This window comes from Aythya ferina (assembly GCF_964211825.1).
Source record: "Aythya ferina genome assembly, chromosome: 15".
In the NCBI taxonomy this organism is placed as follows: domain Eukaryota; kingdom Metazoa; phylum Chordata; class Aves; order Anseriformes; family Anatidae; genus Aythya; species Aythya ferina.
Window position 1 is genome coordinate 6,806,228 of NC_140314.1, and position 15,333 is coordinate 6,821,560.

General features: G+C 42.5%; 1 long non-coding RNA gene across 5 annotated transcripts in view; it reads right to left on the reverse strand.

Moving 5' to 3' along the window:
• The window catches only part of LOC311444935, a 284,906-nt gene that overhangs the window by 38,228 nt on the left and 231,345 nt on the right, over positions 1-15,333 (reverse strand). The window lies entirely within an intron of this gene.

Sequence of the window (15,333 nt, forward strand, 5' to 3'; positions counted from 1 at the left end):
ATAATTCTCTCCTTTCCCCCCCTTCTCTTTTCTAATTTCTCAAGGTTATTATCTCAGTGCTTTTTCCTTGGTACCAATTCTTCTTAGCTCACAGTGACTCACAGCAGGGAGGCACAGAGAGCTACCACCGGAAGCCTCCTCCCTGGAGACGCTTCACAATACTGCCTATTATTTAGTGACTTGAAACGCTGGTATAATGGCACACGTCTCCAACATCCCCTTCTTTCATTTGTTCACCCCAGGGACCCAAGCCATGCAGACAGATCTCCATTCTCTCTTCCCTACTCTACCCCAGCAATGTGCAGGGAAGCAGAGTGGCCCATCTCCAGAACGCAGCTGGGACTCCTGCCACTGGTGTGCAGCAAATCGAAGTGCTAGGCTCCAAAGCTCAGCTCAACCATGTACTCACCCACCGAGGAAAACCCTGAATACGGTTAGAAAAACCCAGCATACCTTAAGGGGGTATTGAATTTGGATATGTTCTTGTTGGTCATCAATACCCACCCTGAAAATCAGAGGAGGAAAGCAGTGGAGAAGATATTCCAGATGCTATGATTGTGCTGGGATGAGGGTTAAAGCCTTCTCTGCTGATGCTTAGCAGAAGACCTCCTCAGTAGAAGTAAACCTTCCTCAGCAGATCCCTCATTGCAGTTTAAAAAGTCGGCCAGCCCTCCTTGTGCCCCCACGCAGCGTTTATTCAGCAGAAGAGGACAGATCCTAGGGATATATGAACTTGCAGTTCTGGAAGGAAATCGACTCCCCTGGTTTTATTAAAGATGACAAAAGAACAGACCATTTTGCCTCTACGTGGGCTGTAGCCCTTCAGGCGTGAAGACAAGTGTCTTGCAGGCTGACAACAGGACACGGGGCCATTACAGGGTACCTGCCAGCCCTCCGACTAACCTACCAGCCATTTACATCTGGCTGTTATCTATTGTTCCTTTTGAAGTTCTCTCTTCCAAAAACCACACCAGGTGAAATCCAATATCATGCGCTGACTCACAAACAGCTATTTATTTGGAAGAAATCTTTCACTTGAGTCTTTTGTTAGAAGTTTCTAAGGAAAACACAGGGTAATAGAGCAGGTGAAGTCACAAGTTGAACTGACTGCACACAATAAATAAAACATCTATAGCTTCAGTGTGCCATAGCTCTGCTGGGTGAACAGGATAACGTTTTGGAGCCTAGCAGTGGTTCGGGATTACAGGTTACTTTTCTGTTCTACTAAATTAATTACGTGGCTGAGCATGTCTCCTTGCCTCTCAAATTTTTTGTTGACACATTTGCTTCTGTGTTATCCATTTGAAAGAAAAATTCCTTAGAAGAAAGCCCATCTTCTTCTGCAGACTTCTCTCTGTACCTGCCCTAGCACCATAATCCTTTCTTGGCACATCTAGTAATTGCCTTAATATATATGCAATTATTAATAGAAGTTATGACAATGGGAATAATTATGGGGTTTACTGTTTCATGGCCCATATAAAAATTTGTTTTGGTTCAAATATTACTCACATTAAGTCCAAGATCATAATGGTAACGTTTAACCCCAGTGATGACTGGATGCAAGGTGCTCGTTGGCTGCTTATGGCAAAAATTGCTGTAGAGATGACTGCCCTATACAATTACAAACATATTAAATGAACTGAATTCGAACAGCCACAATAAGGGAAAGGAGAAAGTATGTCTCTTCCAGGACAGCGCCTAGCTGCCATTGGCAGTTAGCTTTCAAAGACGAATCCTCCTCCTGAAACACAGCGTGCACACTGACACGGGGTAGGTTACACTCTCACTTTCTCCGTAACCTTCAATGGGATGTGACATGAGGAAGCATGAAACAGAAAGCTTTCTGCCAAAGTAGAAAATAGGGAGTCTTCCTTGTTCTCTTCCTTTATTTTTCCCCCCTTTAGCAATCTAAGAATTGCACAGATTAGAAACAGCACTTTCCACCCTGGAATGCCCCCCATAGGTGAAAATGCCTGCAGAATACAGCTGTCAGCTGGACACCCACCTTTCCAGAAAGGCAGAGGGCGATGAGCTATGTGCAGGCTGGAACAGGTGTCCTGCTTCCTTCCTTCCTCCCTGGCATGTGCCATCCCCGTTCACACGGGTCCATGAGCACAGCAAACCCAGGGGTTTTGCCACACCAAGAGAACTGAGGAGAGCAAAACCCAGAAAGGGTGCAGCAGGTAGGCAAAACTCCAACCCCAAACACCTTAATATTGCAAATCTTATCCAGAAAGCAACTGCCCTTTTGGGAAGGGGTTACAGTCTTATTGCGGAACTTTCTCCCTCATGCCACTGAGAAAAGTACAAATTATTGTTTTCTTCAGTATGAAATCTGCCATTTTCATATGATCACACACCAGTAGGACTGGAGCTTTATCCAAAACAGCAGAAATGTTAAGCCTGGCTACACCACAGGGAACAGTACCATGTACCCTGGCACAAGGATACCAGCAGACTATTGGCAAAAGGCTGCTGGATTACACATAAATCAAATTAGCAGGGGGTGGAGAAAGAATTCCCTCCCCAGGGCGCCATGTTAGACAGGCTGCGGAGCCAAAGGGCCGAGCACACCCACAGGCTGCCCTGTTCGGGACCAGAGGCAGTGATATCCCCCCAGCCTTCAGCTCTTTGGGGCAGGGAATCCCATCCTGCTGTGCAAAAGAGGGGTTTCATTAGGCATTGCCTCCTCTCTTCCACAAAACTCGTCTTGAAATTGTGCTGAAGCCCTGAGCAGGCCTGGCTGTGCTCGTGTCTTTGCTGCCTGGCATGATCCCTCAGCTAATTGCTGGATGGGAGAGGCACCTCTTCTCCATGCATCAGGCGGTGCTTCAAACATAAATATTTCATAAATGACAGAGACTTCTTGAAAATTATTAACACATTTCTGCAACCCATGCTTGAGGAATGTTGTGAAACAAACAACCAAACAAAAAAGCCTTGCTTTCAGGGTTTTGCTTTCCACTCTTAGACTGATCCTGACAGTATGTAAAACATGCAACAACAATGTTTTTGTAGAGTATTAATACAACATACCTCAAGGATGTTTATCAACTGCTGCTCTTAGGAAACCTTTTGAAATAGTTACTTGAGTCCCACTGGATCCTCCTTGAAGGTAAGGGTTCCCAGGAATTTATTTGTATTTCAGAGAAGAACACGCTGACCATGTTCACACTTCCTAATATTTCTTCCAGACACTAGGGATTGTTTACCCACACTTGCATGCAAATATCCCCTCTAATTAATTTTGTTCTTTTAAAATGCCGTTTAAATAAAGCTTTTCAGGGAAACAGAGCTTGTTTCTATTTATCTTAGTTGAAACTAGGACTATAAATCTCTTCAGTTTCCTTTATTGACCTTAGACAAAATTACAAATATAAATTACAGCTGCTGCAAATTAAATGTTCTAATGACTGTTTGAAAGCAAATGCAATAGCGTCAATAACAAATTAGATAAGACACAGCAAGAACAGCATAAAGCAACCATTCACTGGTGAAATCCAAAAGATTTCTGTGAAAACCCTCAGCCAGGGGTGCTCTCCTCCTACCACCAGATTTCTTTCATATCTCTCTGTTTTATAAACTCAGTTATCCAGACCCAGAGGACCTGCAGGTGGCTTAATATATCCACCATAAAAACTCAGGGAAAAACACTGTACTTGAAGAGGCAATATATATTCCATATAGCCCAAGCTGAAATATATAAATATATCACCAGTTTTACTGTCCCAGCAGTTTTCTTCGTTCTTCATCTCACCATAAACATTGGCCACAGGGTCATGGTCTACAAGGGCAAATATCAAGTGATGCTGCTTCAGGTACCATACATTTCTCATGAAGGAGCTCCTATTTCGCAAAGCAGCGTAATCATCAGTTTTCTACACCACTGACACTTAGACCCTTATGCACAAAGGTATCTGTTTACCAGGTCATGAAATTGCAAGTATAATAGCAGTGACTTTGCTGCACTTGATAAAACCGTAAAACATTTCATTTTGCTGCCTACTGAGCTTTAAAAAAAATTACATTGGAGAGGAGACAACATTCTTGTTACCATCGAAGTATTTCAAAGCATCTACTTTTCTGCTTGTGATCTGGGGACATGCATTTTTCCTTCTTTTCCAGTTGTGCCACTGCTTTCTGATACAAACAGCACTGCAAATATCCAGGAAAAAAAAAAAAAGAAATCCTCTTATTCTTTCTTAAGTTTTATATGATCACAAAGCCTCTCTGGATACGCATATATCTGTGTGTAGTATTAACATCCCCATAAATTTTATGAAATAGGTACCCCCAGTAACTAGACGAACTCTGCATTTACATCACACACACCAATAAATAAATAACTAAAAATAATAAATAAAAATAATCACACAAGACACACTGGAAATCCTATATTTGTCTTTCTGGCTTACAAAGCTAATTTGCTTCTAAACAGAATTCAGTTGGTTTGTTAGCCATCGCTGTCTCAGGGCCTAACAGCCAATGTGGTGTCATTGGAAATCAACAGCAAACTTTGGCTGAAAGTCTACTGACTGTGTTTGGAAATCAGAAAAACTTTTAACTCTGGACCAAGGCAAGGATCTAGTGTGATGCTGCCTCAGGGCAGAGCTGACAGATCCTCCTAGCCTGCGAACTGCCCCACAGATGGCTCTTCTCTTCTCTGCTCACAGCAGGCAATATGCCTTGATTTTGTTGTCCCTAATTAGTTAAGCTAAAAAGTGAGAAAAGGTAAGAAAAATAAAAAAATAAAACACTTCTTCCCTTGTGGCAGGCAAGCAGCTGTTCAAGAGAGACCTCCATGGACACCTGGTACCTCTGGCACCTCTATGTTTCTGGAAGAAGTTGGATGTTTTCTTGAAATAGATGCACTCAGTCGTTCTCTGAATCCTTGCAAAGATTCAGACACCATTTGCTGCTTTAGTGGTGAAATTAATGAGAATCTCAGCCCTCCTCTAAGCCTCTTGTCAGCGCAGCTGGGAGAAAGGCCTCGCAGCGCAAGCACGGGGCCTGCTGCTAGCAGGTACGGCTGGCCTCTGCTCTGGGGAGAGCGCTTATGTAAGCTGGTACCTGACATCCGCCTCTATCCTCTACTGTACATCGGTTTGTGTAATTTCATTCATGATTTACTCTGACCTTTAGCTGTGTTTGATATTTTCTGGTACCAAAAATTGGCACTTAATAAAGGAAATTTCAAGAAAACATCAGCCAACAAGCTAAATATCTGCACAGGAAAGGCAGATTTTGTACGGAACTGAAGAAAATCATTATCTTGCTGTCAGCCTAGGAAGATTCCTCACAACTTCAACCTCAAGTTATGAAAAGATGGATCTCCTTCTGCCTTAATACCAGAGTTTTATCCCTATTTGTTCTCAAAATACCCAGGTTCTTTATTCAGCTCTTTTGGGTAATGGTGCTCTACAGATCTGGCTTTGGGAAGATTTTTCTCCTCTCTATTACTGTTAGTTAGCCCAAGCTACTCTGCATGTTTGCATTCATGCACGCAGCAAATTCACTGAGCATCCTCCATGGGAACATTCTGCAAAAATCATCTGCTGGATGCACCAGTTCAGCGCAAAGATTATCAACATCCAACGGTAAATGTTGGGACCTTAGAGTTAAATGGCAAAGAGGCGATTACAAAGACAAGGTTAAATACCTTTGTTCACAATGCCCACAAGTCACAAGGCCTGAAATGTTTGCTCTTGAAACTGGAACTCGGTAGCACGGGGTCTGGAAAAAAAACCTGCTCCCTTAGCGGGCCCAGCCCCTCTTCTGCAGTTATTTGCAGAAGGGGAAAAAAAACAGCCTTTGCATTCAGAACTCCCATGGAGCTCTGCAGGCAAAAGAAACACAAAAATCTCTTTGATCATGTTTAAATATTTCAGAGAGGTGACCAGGCTTTGGAAGTTTAATTACCTTAAGCCATGAGAGGGCAGAGAATGAGGGCAACGGCAAAGAGAAAGGAGAAAAAAAAAAAAGAACTTTTTTTCAGGACAACGGGATGTTACTATTTATGAACCTGCAGAAGAATTAGAGCTGAAATAATTAGACAGAAAAAGAGATTTTAATTAATGATGGTAGCTCTTAAGAAAGGAACCAGATTGCCAGCCCTGCAAACCGCCAATTCTTTTTATCCACAAGGTGTATATACCCTCAGTGAGGCCATCGCATAGATCTCTAGCACAGGACATCGTCCTGAGCTGTGAAGTCCAACATCTGACCGGTCACACCTCTCGGCTTTTGCTGCAGCTGAGTTTTGCCACGTGAATAGTTGTTCACTAAATCAGTTCCTCAGTACAATCAGATCCTTCGACATGGGCAATTGATCTCTAATGACTTGAGCCAACCTATAGAGGTGACCAAGAATCACAAATCCTACTGAAATAAATGAAGAGTACCACAGGTCCCATCAAGGTCCCAACCTGAGGAAGTCATGGTAAATGGAATACCAGCTCCCTCTAATACCTAAGGAATAAGGAAAGCTTTAAGGAAAAAAAAAAGGGGGGGGGGGGGGAGGGCGGCACTGGAGAGGGGAGTAACTACTCATTCAGATCAAGCCATTTAGGTCAACTACCTGTCATCCTGTTTAGAAACAACAGCCACTTTATCCCAGTCCTTAAGAGCATCATAGCTGTGGGGCCACGAGGCGCTGCATTTTGTGGAGCAGCAGAACTGCAGCTGTAGAATTTGTTCCTGAGTTGGAAGGTGAGGGAGAGGGTTTGTTTTTTCAGTTGTTATTAATAACATTCTGGAGCAATGCAATGCTAGCAGAAGCCTTTTACCATCTCCCTCTACATCCTGTTCTCCACTCCTTTGCAGCTGGATGGAGAATTCCGCCTCCCAGAAGTGTGGATCAGACTAATGCATATGGGGTAAAAATCCCCTGGTAGAAGGAAATGTAGTCTGGCTGATCCCTGAAAATTTAATTTCTAGTTTCCATTGGCTAACACAGGTAGCTTTAAATAAATCTGAAGGGTACCACCTTGCTGCAGCTCTCATAACCTCTTGCGGCATGGGAAAGCAATGATCTTCACTACTTGAGCCTGATACAAAATAGATTAAGTCAAACATATCAACTTCACTTTAACATGAGTGTTTCTATTACCTGGGTCAGAGAGTCTGTGCAGTCACTCTCCAAAACCCGCTGTTATTAATTCAGCAATTATAGCTTTAAGGTGGCAGGGAATCCTCGGTGTTTGAGCTGGCACTGGAAAGCTGTAATTCTGAATGGGACATGACGTGAATTACCGGATTGCTGTAATTCTTCAGCTTTTTATGCATTTTCACTGCATATATTAAAATACAGCAAGTAATTCACTTTTAATTATGCAAATTCAAAGACACTAAGACAAGAGATGGATGAGTTTTTAAATGCCTGCTCTGTCCGACCACCTGGGGTTAGCATACAAAATCCACCAGCTAATCAGGTAACCTGGCCCACCACGCTCCCGCTTGCCTGAGCATACACAAAATTACCTCTTTTTAGTATTCAGCACCATTACAAGAGCACAGAGTACAGGAAAGAAATTGCCAAGCAGCAGGGAAGCTGGGGAAAGGGAGATGATCTCTACCTGCCTCCCCAGCTTCTCTGGGTGTTCAAGGACAGATGACACACAGTTCTTCTGATTTCAACAGAAGACCTCAAGGGCTGTCAGGTACTTTCTAATTTGGCAGTTATCCTTCTCATATTATTCCTTGGTTTTGCTGGGGGAGCATTCTTAGCCACTGTTTCTCAAGGAAAGGAAAGATTTGCCCAACAGAGGTGTTACACATAACTCTCAGTAACATAGTCACAGTATGCATCACATTCTGCAGCTCTGCTCTTGGCTTCTTCACCACTCCTGAGTAAAACCCATGGCTGAAACCAGCTTTTAAGTGCGTACGTCCACACACAGGTCTGTGCATTTATTGTAAAGGAGAAATAAGTTACACTGCTTTCAAAGACACTGTTGTTAAATTGTAAGATTCCAAGTGCAAGTAATGATGGCTTGTTAAAAGTCTAGTGACTGTATCTAATAGCTGCAGTGTTCAGTGCTGTAATTACAGAGGCAAGAGATTGCTGAACATGTGTAAAAAAGGAAATAATTGGGGTAGCAGTAATGCAAAAGCTTCTCCAAGCCTAGAGCAATTGTTATTTTGCCCTCCTACTGATGTGCTACTTCCCAAGGATACAATGGTTAGAAGCTAGCTCACTCTGATGAACATTAAGGTTAGGTGTTTTCTACCAGGAACCCTAAGGCTTCACCTCCAGTATATCCATAGTTTAGGACACGGGTGTAAAATTACAACACTTTATTGCCTTGCCCTGAAAGGATACATCTGCCTCTTTTCCCTGGAAGTCTGGGAGAAGTTTCCAGCAAGCAAATTAGCAATGCAAATCTCTAGCAACCTACGGAAGGAGGGAGCTAAAGGAGGTGCTCGTGAGGTACTGCTGTGCTGAGTACTTCACATTAGTATCTCCAGCCCTGGTGGAAACTTTTGTTTTTCTTTAATCTGTTCATCTTCCTTTCCCCACCTAGGGATGCCTCTTTGCTGGTCTCAGTCTTGCTTCTCTAAAACACGATTTCTTGCAGCTTCTTCAGCCGCTGTTCTGTGTGCTGGAGCCTTTCACTGCTTTCCTGCATGCCTACTGCATACAGTTGTAAAAGAACACTGTCTTCCTGAAATGGAGTGGGTGGATGGAAGAGGTTTTTCTGCCATGTCCTTGGCTTTGCTATTACAAGTCTCACTCAGATACATTATCTGCCCTGAAGCCCTGGAATTCAGCTTTATTTTCAAGCTTTTTGAAACTCACAGCTCTATTTTGGCATACCTGCTGATCTCAGCCTTTAAAAATCTAACCAGAACAGAACAGTCACCACATCAGCCTTTTACCAACAGGCACTACCAGCTTGTTCCCTACTTCTACTCCCAAGACATTGCATGACCTTTCTTGGTCTCATCATGAGACAAGTCTGGCTTGATCTGACAAAACCTCTGAATGCACCGTTTCTCTATGAATTCATCACCAAAGAAAGGCTCAGAACCTGGAACTAAAGAACTGAGATGCTCCCCTCCTGCTGCAGTTGGAAAAGTACCTCTTGTTCATTGTGCACAGAGTTGCTTGAACTTCTCCACTTCCCAGTCATGCTACAAAAAAAGCAGATTTTATAATCAGAAGGAAATGAAAAGCACAAAAGGAGGTGTTGGCTGCATGATTAAAGAGTTCTTTCAAAATACAAAATGAAGCACAATTAATATCTTGGCTTGAGGGAGATTAATGACTTAGATGGACACTTCCATTCTCACCTGATGTTGCCATTACATAGCAATGGCTGCTATAACTCCCTTAAAATTAATTCTGCAACACATCTGCTACTGGTTCCACCAACCAGACTGCGTAAAGATCAGCCTGTAACAGGAATCAGTTTAACCTCATTCACCTTCTTAACGTCAGTGGTATCATAGAGATCACTTATACCCTTGTACGTTAAGTAAAGCAGTTAAATTGTGCTACTGCACTGGGTTTAGACATAAAAGGCAGGCTTAATAATAGGTTTAAAGAAAAGGCTTAGAACAGGAGTTCTGAATGCAGAAAGAGGGTTAGTGTCAGATAATACCAGCTTGTAAATAGAAAGCAAGGTTAATATTTGGCTTAAAGATAAGACTGTTTTTTATTGATCGGAATGATTTATATATGCTATGGGAGATAAATATTTTGGTGGAAACAAGTGGCAGAAGCACCAACGCTGCACCTTTGAGTATGGTTCACCTGAGCAAATATGACTGCTAGACTAGAAACAGCCGCTTCTGAGCTTGCCACAGAGGGCTCCTTGTACAGGAAGCAGAGACCACAGAGACACTTCAGGATGCATTTCATCTCAGGCTGGGCAGGTATTGGGGAAGCCTGGCTCTGACAAGGGTGTCTGTGGCCAGACATCTAGATGGGCAATGGAGGATGGCCTCTGACTGCAGGACAGTGGTTGGGACGGTGCCAGGGGCTGGGCTGAAATAACAGGATCCAGGTTAGCAGAAGTGTTGGAGAAGCTGGTGGGTGAAAGGTATCCATAGGTACATAAACATTATTTTTATTTTATCTTAGTGATCCAAGGCATTGTTTAAACAGTGATGCTATTATAGACTTAGCCAGTTTCTTTCTGATTACACCAGAACCCTGATCCTTCCACCAACGAATGCTAAACAAAGCAGCATTAGGTAAGTTACTGGGAAATGAAAGCATATTTGCACAGCAATAGAAAAAAGAAAGAAATGGGACAATAATGAGCAACCAAATAGTAACACAGTTAAGGGTATTGGTTTGCAGGAAACAAGTGACTATTCTGAACCCTGAAGTACCAAATGTAATGAATCACAAGAGCTCACTAAAATGAGAGCAAACATACCAATTCTTTGTATTTGAGTATGTACAAATATCAAAGCAATTTGGGGTTGTTAACCTCCACAGCTTGATGACGATACGTTCACCATTATTGCATAGCACTTCCCTCTTCAGAAACTCTCTGTATATTGGTTTTGATGTTTTACTGAAGCATAATGCTTGCCTGAAAGGAAGCTTAATATCAGGCAACATTGAGTAGCTCATAAAGAAGAGGATGATTTAAAAAAAATTAATCTAGGAAAGGAAGCAATCTGACACATTATTTCTGACAATGCAGTGTGAAGAGGTGCTCAAAATATTTGAATTTCTGTTTTCACATGGATTTCATAGCTTCCCCTTTCCTAAAGACCTCAATAGATTTAAGTTTACCTCCTTCATCCACACTGCTCTTTCATCTCTACGTGCCCTACCTCCAGTCCTACAGCTGAAGCATTAGTGCATATACGAAGTGCATCTATTCCCTCCTTCTCTGCTCTGTTCAGTATCCCAACAAGGACCACAACCAAGCTTTCTGCCAAAGATGCCTAACTGCCAAATCAGAGTAAATAACAAAGAGCATTAAGATGACAGCAATTACATTTGGAGAGCTTGGCTGGGCACATAGCACTCGTGGTAACCACTGTAAATGTTGCACTGTCCTCTTTCCTGAGCTAGCCTTTTTCTCCTTTTGTGGGGATTCAAGAAGTACCTTGGCTGACGCAAATTCTGTCTTTCTACACACCGCTGCATGGTGACCTCCCAACAGGCACGACAGCAGTATCTGCCTGCAACTGGCCCTGCACAGAAAGTAAGGGGGCAGAGTAAGGCACCCCAATGCTATCCCTGGGGAGAGGGGCACCACAAATTGGTGCTGTGCTACAAAGTCACCCACTACCAATAGCTCTGGTTGATGTGTACACGCATTCCTACCATGTTTTTTTTCCCATATTTGCAGCCTTACCACTGTGATCCTGAACCTTGCTTGTCCATAACTCCTCCCCTGCCTTCCCCACAGGAAGCATATTGCACGAGGTGAGGCACTGGGCAGAGCTATACAAATGCAGAAACTTTCCTCCTCCTAGGAACTGCTTGCTCGGTTTACTGTATGTTTGGGGAAACAAATAAATTATAATCTGGTAATGGAAGTGTAAATAGCAAAAACTATCTTTCTTTCCAGATCAGTTAATTATCCATTGAGAGCCAGGAAACAATACCACCACCAAAAAGCTTCAAATTCTTCTACAGTCTTTTAAAAAATATCCCAACATGTAATCAGCCACTTCTTTGCTTGGAGGAGGGGAACATGCCACAGAACTTAAGGAGCATTTTGTTCGGGAAATCACATCTTTCCCCATTTTCCAGCTGACACATTGCATTGCAAGTCTGTCACAGCACATTACCTCGGTGATGTGATGTAATGCAACATTGCTGATGCAACCCAATCTGATGTGTCTAATGTGATACATCAGATACAATATTTGAGAAGATTTTTCTGAAAACAGCATCCACAGAAAAGATTCTCTCCCTTCTTTGCCAATTATAAAAGCCTTCCCAAAGAATTGCATCACCTGGAGATAATTGCTTTTTCACAGGTAATTAGCAAACACAATTAGTTGTGGGAAAGGTTTGCTTTTCAGCAATTCACACGCACAAAAATGAAAAGAAGAAAAAAAAAAAGGAAAAGAAAAGATGATCACAGCTGACCAAGATAACTCACCTGAGCAGAAGTTAGTTACAGGGCTAAATTGTGCCACCCTCAGGCTGATTTTTTTCCCCCCACTGACAAGCGAGAATTCAGTTTTTGGAGCTCTGTGCTTACAGGGTTTCACTTATGGCCCTGAATTGTAGTGATGCTCTGAGGGAATATAACTGTCAGCCCTTCATCAGGAGGTGCACCAAAATGCATTAGGACAACGGGAACTAAGTTTCAACCTTGTGAACTCTGTGGTTCATAAACAGACTGGCTGTTAAATTTGCTAATCTCTGCAGTAGGTGGGTGTCACTGAAAATGGAATCAAGTGAAGATGCATCTCTCAGCAGGCATCAAAGGAAACCACAGTGAAAAGAGTGAGATTTATTCCATGGTACGCACTGGGCACTGCAGCTGCACTGAGGGCTGCCCACAGTCCTGCTCCACTTGTTTTTCCAAAGCCAACATCAGCTATGGAAACCTGCTGGCTTTTCGCAGAGACAGCTGTGCTCCATGTCATGATAACCATATGAAAAGTAAGAATCAATGGACACAGACTTTAAATATTCCACTAAAGTGGCAACGGTATTTGAAAGCAGAGGAGACTTTGGCTGAAGCAAATGAAGTATTACTGGACTGAGAGGTGCAAGCAAGCCCCATCTCTTTGCTGTATCATTTGACCGAAGATAAATGAGAGCTAACATCCCCACAGACTTTGCTAATGGATTCTAAGAAGGGCTTCAGAGGAGGAGGAAGCATCACTTCTTGATGCTTTCTTTCCTTTCAGCCACCTGTGCCCTGCTCTGCTGCAGCAACGCCCCGTGGGATGCTTCGTGTTACTTGCCCTGCCCAGGGAGAGAGCAGCAGAGGACTGGCGCGGGGACAAAACGCCAGGCCATTTCACTCACTGCTTAGGCTGATTTTTTCAAGTGTAAAATGTAATTCAAATCTCCATAAAAAGCTATTTGCTCCCTAGTCTCACAATTCTTACACCAAGTTTCAACCGTGAAATCCAATTCGGGGAAAAAAAAAAAAAAGCCTCGTGCTCAAGGTCTGAAAATCCTGCAAGAGCCCTCAGCTCTCAGACTGAATTGTATCTTAAATGACATCTGACCAGTTTAGTCTCTCTCCTCCGAAGGTATGGCACGGTGCCTTGTCTGTAAAAGCCAGATATTCAAAGCTGGGCACACACACACACCCCCATCTAAATGAAGATACGTACTGGCTATTTGTACAGCCATGGAGCTGTTCTAACAAGAGGATCACAGCTGAGCGTCCCGAATTTTGAAAATATGGGCCCAAAAAGCAGCTGTACAAATTAATCTCTGAGATTTTGAGTCCATGCAGTCTCTCAGCGCTGCTGCCCAGCTCTGGACACCTACACCATCACAACCCCCTATATACAAGCACACCCAAGTATTTCTAATCCTTCCTAATCTAACCCTTTCTTCACTGATTCACATTAGCAGAGAGCACAAATCCTGAAAGATCTGTTTCCTGATGCGTGCTTTCTTTTTCACCGTTCCTTCTTCTCTCCTAGCACATATAGACAATTTTTCTCTTTTAGAGAAACTTGTGTTTAAAATGAGGTTAAATTACTACGGAATTAGCAATAGGCCATGAGATTTTTAGAAGCGTTGAAATTTGGTCCAATTTCAGGATAACGTTCAAAAAGTTTGATGTACATCCAGATATTCCGTATCTCTTGAACATGAAAATTTATCAAAACCCCCCGGAACTCACGTTGATATTTCTGCTGCCACATACCAGTGAGGTATCTCCAGAACAGCCTTTCTTGAAGGCTTTCCTAAGTTCAAATATTTTCTAAATCAGGAACTGTAGAGGGGAGGGGGGGTACAAGTACAAAAATATCAGAGTATTACAAATAGCCCAAGTTCTAATCCAGAACTAGGTAAAGCATTCAATTGTCACAATTTCTAATCCCTCAGTTAACAGGAATGATAAGAAACAATGTAATACCAATTTCTATTCACACCTGTGTGTTGCTCCAATGCTGTAAGTCATAAACACAACAATATTTGGCGTTTCCTACAGGCATAGAAATAGGCAACAAAAATTAATATTTCATTAAATAATAATAAAAAAAAGTTTCTAGCTTTTGTAACGTAAATCTTGAAAATGTACGTATATACTCTGAAGGCTTAGAAATGAGCCTTGTTATCTGTTGTGTCATCAGCTCCATTTAATCCTGTCTTTTCAAAAATATGTTGGATGAAGAGCCCAGAAATGCTGCATGTGTAACACATGCAGGTTGCTCCGTACACCCAACCCCCTGCCACGTGTCACCTGTAAGCTTGAGCGTGCTGACTGTCTTAATCCATGCACAAGACAGAAATGAAAAGAGCTTTTTCCTACCCATAACCTTTCCTTTTCCAGATCTTCTCTCCTGAGTGTGACAGCATGCTGCTCATGAAAGGCACTTTGAAACTTTCAGCTGTCCTTTATATCACTCATTTTTTGCTTCTTGCTTTTGTTAAATCCAGTCCTTGTGACCTTAAACTTCTTGCTGAAATCAGCCACTCCATTTGAAAAGCAGGACAGAGCTGCAATTATTTCTCTAAAGAGCAATGCTCACCTGATATCCTACTTTCTGTTGGCTCACTTCTAAGTAAGAAAAATTCGTTGTATCTCAGAGACTGGGAAACCTCACCTATAACTATTTATGTACCACACCACTGACTGGGGGTGGGGGGAAATCTCTTTTCTACTCATGGGTTTTGTTTTGCACAAGTTCACTGACATGGAGTTAGTTATCTGCTCCAATATCAGGTAACAGCACCACCTTCTGCCAACAAGTTACCATCTCTTTAGAAAACTAATGGATTAATTTTCTCTTTATGATTTCAGTGGCTTTCTCAAACATCACTGATGCAGACAGCAAACTTCAGAGCCATGTCCTTAAGGCTGTTTTGAAACACCCCGAGCTGTCCTGAACAGACAGCGATGAAATTATTGAAATTTAATCAACTTATTTTCAAAAGTATAGCAAATGCACATTCTGCTACAGCAGAACACTTAAATGTATGTGTAATTGCACAGATAATTGAATAAATCCTCAAACACTTTTTGCTGAAGCAGGACTTGAAATGCCACTGCATTTTGCTGAACCAATTGCCATTGCCAGGCCAGGTCCCTGTACGCCCCTGTGGCATTTTTGGCATGATTTAGGAGATCAGGCAGGAGCTCAGTACCCAGCTCAGTCTGCAAGTCACAGCTGGGCTCCCAAATCCTTTGGGTGCTTCTGAGAGGTTATCCTGCA